Genomic DNA, 6,331 nt, shown 5'->3' with positions numbered 1-6,331 from the left:
AGGCTCACAGGTCTCAGGGCACTCCAGAAATAAGACAAAACTCTCAAAAAAAAAAAAAAAAAAAGTAGCTCCAAATAGGAAGGCTGCAAATCCCAATGAAACACATTTCATCCTATATCTATAAAACAAATCATTACATCACCTTTATTAATTGTCAAAGGCATTATTCAGAACCCCTTGGAAAGCATTAATCAGTCAGATATTTCGAGTGACTTAGAGTCCAGTGTTTCTGTTCCAATTCAGTTGTAATTCAGGTATGTTACTTGTGGTGGAATCATTTCCAGAATAAAATTCTAAAAATCTTTTTGGTGAATAATGGAGGAGAAAAGACTCAAAAGGATAATGCTGGGACATATGAAAAAATTGGAATGAAGACTGTAATTTTCATATCAATGTTACATTTCTTGAACTTGATAACTGCACGTAAGATAGATACATAAATGAATATCCTTCATTTTAGGAAATGTACGTGGAAGTATAAAGTGTCCAAGGAGCATGATGTATATAATCTACTCTCAAATTTTAGAAAATACGTAGATAGACATAATGATATGGCAACTATGGCAACATGTTAGAATTAGTGGATCTGGGTATCTGGAGGGGTATGATGGTGCTCTCTGTATGGGTTTTTAAAAAAATTAATTAATTTATTGAAATGTGTCACCCCCACACAAACATACATAAAGAATAAGTGTATAGTAATAGTTGTGAACTTACAAAACAAACATATATAACATCATACAGGACTCTCATAATTCACCCTACCAGCACCTTACATTGTTGTTAAACCTTTTTAACTAATGATTAAAGAGCATTGTCAAAATATTACTACTAACCAAAGTATTTTCCCCCAACCCTTCCTATTATTATTACCTTTATGTCATTTATATATGAACATACATAAACAATTAAGTGTATAGTAAAAGTTGTGAACTTAGAAAGCAAACATGCATAAAATCATACAGGGGCCCATACCTCAACCCTCCACCAACACCTTGCATTTTTGCAAGATGTTTGTTGCAAATTACTAAAGAATATTGTCAAAATCCTACTACTAATTATAGTCCTTATCTTACATTTGGTGTGTTTACCCCCAACACACCTTATTATTATTTTTTAAATATATTTTTTTATGACAGAAGTTGTAAACTTATAAAACAATCATGCACATATGCAGAATTCCCAAGCGACACCCCTCTATCAGCAAACCACACCGGTGGAACATTTATTACAGATAAGATAATATCATCTGATTGTTACCATGTCCATAGTATACATTTGGCTCACTTTTTCCATTATTAACACAGTACATCTTTGGCATAGATGCAAGAACATTATATTATTACAGCTAACCACAGTCCACAGGTCATTCCAGTTGTATTTTTCCCATGCATTCCCAACACCCTGCAGTAGTGATGTACATTTGCTCTAGCTCACAAAGGACACTCTTGCATCTGTACCATCAACCACAATTCTCATCCACCTCTTGGTTAACTGTGCTGTTCAGTTCCTAGATTATTCTCTAGCATTCTGTCAATTGGCATTTACATCTCTAGACTACCATTTTCAGCCACATCCCTATTCATAAACTAGCTATTACTATTTTTACCATTTATTCTATACATTTCCACACTTTTTCAGAAAAGCTAATTAAAACTTCTATATACATTAAACATCAGTAGTCCATCTCAGTCCTTCTCTTATCTTCATTAAGAATTCACCACCTACCGCCAGGTCTTGAAGATATTTTCCCAAAATTTTTTTCTACAAGTTTTATGGCTCTTGCTTTTATTTTTAGGTTTTTTTTTTTCACTTTTTGATGGGATTTATTTTTCAATAGCTCTTCCTTGTTTACATACATGGCATCAAACTTCTGCAATTCTCCTTTCTCCACAATTTGAATGCACAAGGTTTAGTTAGAAATGAATAAACACAAATAATTAAATGTTTTAAGATGTGATGTTTTTGAATTACAGGAAAATCCAATTGTGGCAAGATTTATTATTTGATATATTATGAAATAACTGAATCAAATTTAGTTCCCTGGAATACAATTCTGTGCGGCAAAACCCACAGCCGTATAAAATCGGAGAGCTCTTGGAGACGTGTCTGGTCCCACGATTTCCAGCAGGGCCCAGAGGTGATGTGGTTTTCCAAAGGTCACCCAGCTAGTGCGGGGCAGCCAGGGCGCGGGCTGGGCGTCCAGGCCCGTGTTCGCTCCGCCAGGGCCTGAGGGGAACGCGGTTCCCTGAGGAGCCTGCGCTGTGTTCTGGAAAGGGGCGTTCTTCCACTGGAGACAGATGAGAGAGGAGGTTGTGAGGGAGGCCGGAGGGAGCGAACCGGTGACGGCTCCTCCTCAGGAAGCCAACCTGACAGCCTGTTCCCGCTCACACCACAGGCAGGGCTCCGACCTTCTCCAGAACCCGGACGGGGACCTGTCCTGCGAACTCCACGAAGCGCCCACCCCTCTCGCAAAGCCGATGGCCGAGGAGAGGCAAGAGCCAAGGCGCGGGGCGTCCACAGCGCGAGCCGCGCTTCCTTTACGGCCGTCTGCCCACGGATCTGACGGGCCCGCTAAATTCTGAAGTCCTTGCAGAAAGGGCAGCATCTCGCTCATCTTTTTTTTTTTTTTTTTTATTATTATTATTTATTTATTTTTTTAAATTACATTATGAAAAATATGAGGTCCCATTCAACCCCACCGCCCCCGCCCCCCACTCCCCCCACAGCAACACTCTCTCCCATCATCATGACACATCCATTGCACCTGGTAAGTTCATCTCTGAGCATCACTGCACCCCATAGTCAATGGTCCACATCATAGCCCAGACTCTCTCCCGTTCCATCCAGTGGGCCCTGGGGGGATCTACAGTGTCCCGTAATTGTCCGTGAAGCACCACCCAGGACAACTCCTCATCCCGAAAACGCCTCCACATCTCATCTCTTCCTCCCGTTCCCCACACCCAGCAGCCCCCATGGCTACCGTTCCCACACCCATTCCACATTTTCTCTGTGGACATTGGATTGGTTGTGTCCATTGCACACCTATGTCAAGTGAGGGCTTAGATTCCACATGGGTACTGGATGCACTCTTCCCACTTCTAGTTGTAGGCACTCTAGGCTCCATGTTGTGGTGGTTGACCTTCTTCAACTCCATCTTAGCTGAGTGGAGTAAGTCCAATAAGTCAAAGTGTAGGAGCTGAAGTCTGTTGAGGCTCTGGGCCTGGGTAGGTTTTTGATTCATTTTGAGTTAATTTTTGGATAAGGTGTGAGATAGAGGTCCTCTTTCCTTCTTTTGGCTATAGATATCCAGTTCTTTCAGCACCATTTTGCTGAATGGACTGTTCTGCCCAAGCTGTGTGGGTTTGACAGGCTAGTCAAAAATCACTTCACCATATATGTGAGGGTCTGTTTTTGAGCCATCAGTTTGGTTCCATTGGTTTATGTGTCTGTCCTTATGCCCATACCATACTGGTTTTACCACTATAGCTTGGTAATATGATTTAAAGCCTGGAGGTGAGGGTTCACTTTTCCTTTGATGATGTTTCTGGCTATTCAGGACCCCTTGCCCTGCCAAATAAATTTGCTAATTGTGTTTTCAGTTTTTAAAAAAAATGCTGGTGGAATTTTTATCAGGGTTGCATTGAATCTGTATATCAATTTGAGTAGAATTGACATCTTAATATTTAGTCTTCCAGTCCATGAGCATGGAATGTTCTTCTGGTTATTTAGGACTTTTTTGATTTCTTTTAACACTGGGTTGCAGTTTTCTGAATATAAGTGCTTTACATCGTTGGTTAAGTTTATTTCCGACTACTTGAATTTTATCTGTCATATTTTATTTTCACCACTCTTTTGACACTTTTAGTTACTTTCATTGATATAATCTTCATTTCTAGACTCTCTTCCAGGCCTCTCTCTCCTGTCTTTTCTTTTCAGGCTATAGCACACCCTTTAGAATTTCCTGAAAATCTGGTCTCTTGCTTAGAAATTCTCTCAGTTTCTGTTTATCTGTGAATATTCTAATCTCGCCCTCATTTTTGAAAGACAGTCTTGCTGGATATGAAATTCTTGGTTGAAGTTTTTCTCTCGTAGTATCTTAAGTATATCAGACCACTGTCTTCTTGCTTCCATGGTTTCTGGTGAGAAATCAGCACTTAATCTTACTGGGTATCCCTTATATGTTATGCGTTGCTTTTCTCTTGCTGTTGTCAGAATTCTCTCTTTGGCACTTGACGTTCTGATTAGTATATGTCTCAGAGTCGACCTATTCGGATTTTTTCTGATGGGCTTACGTTGTGCTTCTTGGACATGGATTCTGTATGGGTTTTGAATTATTTTTCCAACTCTTCCGTGAGTTTGAAATTGTTTCAAAATAAAAAGTGAAATTTTTGGTGTTTTTTATTTTTCAGTTTTATTGAGGTATAATTTACATAAAATAAACTTAACTATTTCTCAGTGAACAAGCTGACGAGTTTCTACAAATGAGTGTAGTTGTGTAACGATCGGAATGGACAAGATACAGACTATTTCCCAAACCACCCGAGGTGCCCTTGGCCGTGCCCTGCCCACGCTGCCTCGGACCGCGCTGGTCTGCGTTCTTGCCCTGCAGTTTTGCCTTTTCTGGAGTGTCATAAATGGAATCTTTCACGGTGGCTTCTTCCGTTCCCTTCACCTGCGGAGGCCTGCTCCGTTCTAGGAACGTATTGCGCGTCCCTCCAGCCGCCGACGGGCGCGTTCCCAGCCTCGAGCGCGGAGAGGCCGCGCCGCGCGCCCCGCCGCCCTGCGCCCGCGTTTCCGCTGCTCGTGGGGGCGGCTGCGGGCTCCGGGACTGTTACCTCTTTACAGCAGAAGCCGAGCACCCGCATGTGTGGTTCCCCTCGGTTTGAGTCGGTGGGAGCCGGGCTCCTGGAGGCGAGCGCTGGCGGCCTCGGGGGTCTTGGAGCGGCCCCTCTGCAGCCGGCTAGGGCGCGGGGCCCGGGGCGCGCTGCGCTTCCCGCCGCTGCCTCCCGAGGGGCTGCTGCGCACCCGCAATCGCCGGGGCGGGCCCGCGGGGGCGCCCGGCTGTGCCCGAAGGGCTCCGGGGGACGAGCGCGAGGTCGTGGTGGGAGCCGCCCGGGGCGCGCGGGCGGGGAGCGAGGACTCGCGGGGCAGCCCGGCCGGGAAAGCCGCTGGGAGACGCGCTGCGGAGGCGGAGCGGGGCCCACCTGCTGCCCGCGCCCGCCGCCCCCCTCCTCTCCCAGGCCGGGGCCGGGGACCTCCAGGCCCCCTCTGACCCAGCCCTCCTCCCTCAGACCCAGTGGTCCAGGCCCCCGCCCCTCCTCCCTCAGACCCAGTGGTCCAGGCCCCCGCCCCTCCTCCCTCAGACCCAGTGGTCCAGGCCCCCGCCCCTCCTCCCTCAGACCCAGTGGTCCAGGCCCCAGCCCCTCCTCCCTCAGACCCAGTGGTCCAGGTCCCCGCCCCTCCTCCCTCAGACCCAGTGGTCCAGGCCCCAGCCCCTCCTCCCTCAGACCCAGTGGTCCAGGCCCCAGCCCCTCCTCCCTCTGACCCAGTGGTCCAGGCCCCCGCCCCTCCTCCCTCAGACCCAGTGGTCCAGGCCCCCGCCCCTCCTCCCTCAGACCCAGTGGTCCAGGCCCCCGCCCCTCCTCCCTCAGACCCAGTGGTCCAGGCCCCCGCCCCTCCTCCCTCAGACCCAGTGGTCCAGGCCCCAGCCCCTCCTCCCTGTGACCCGGGAGTTCAGACCCCAGTCCCACCCCCTTCAGACCCGGGAGTCCGGAGCCCAGCCCCTCCTCTGTCAGACCTAATGGTCCAGTCCCCCAGCTCCTCCTCCCTCTGACCCAGAGCTCCAGGCCCTAGCCCCTCCCGTCACTATGTCCTGGTTTCTGAACATCAACTCCTCGAATCCCGCTACAAATTCTCAGAGGTGGATGCTATCGGTGAACACGTTTTTAGATGAGGAAACAGGCTCAGAGAATTTGAGGAAGACGCTATGGGTGGCAGACGCAGCCTGGAAGTGGCAGCGGCGGGGCTCGAGCCCTCCTCGGCTGCAGAGCTGCGCGCCCTACTCCCCCGAGCAGGTGAGAACAGGTGCCCCGGGGACCGTGGGCCCCGCCCACCAGCTCTCCCTCAGCTCCGAACTACCGTTCCCAGCTGTCAGCGCGCCCCGGGCATGCGCCCCTAGGGCCCGCCCCCGAAAACCCCGCCCCCAGCTCCGGAACTACCGTTCCCAGCTGTCAGCGCGCCCCGGGCATGCGCCCCTAGGGCCCGCCCCCAGCTCCGGAACTACCGTTCCCAGCTGTCAGCGCGCCCCGGGCATGCGCCCCTAGGGCCC

Source organism: Dasypus novemcinctus, chromosome 18 (assembly GCF_030445035.2).
Source record: "Dasypus novemcinctus isolate mDasNov1 chromosome 18, mDasNov1.1.hap2, whole genome shotgun sequence".
In the NCBI taxonomy this organism is placed as follows: Eukaryota; Metazoa; Chordata; class Mammalia; order Cingulata; family Dasypodidae; genus Dasypus; species Dasypus novemcinctus.
This window is presented reverse-complemented; position numbering follows the sequence as displayed.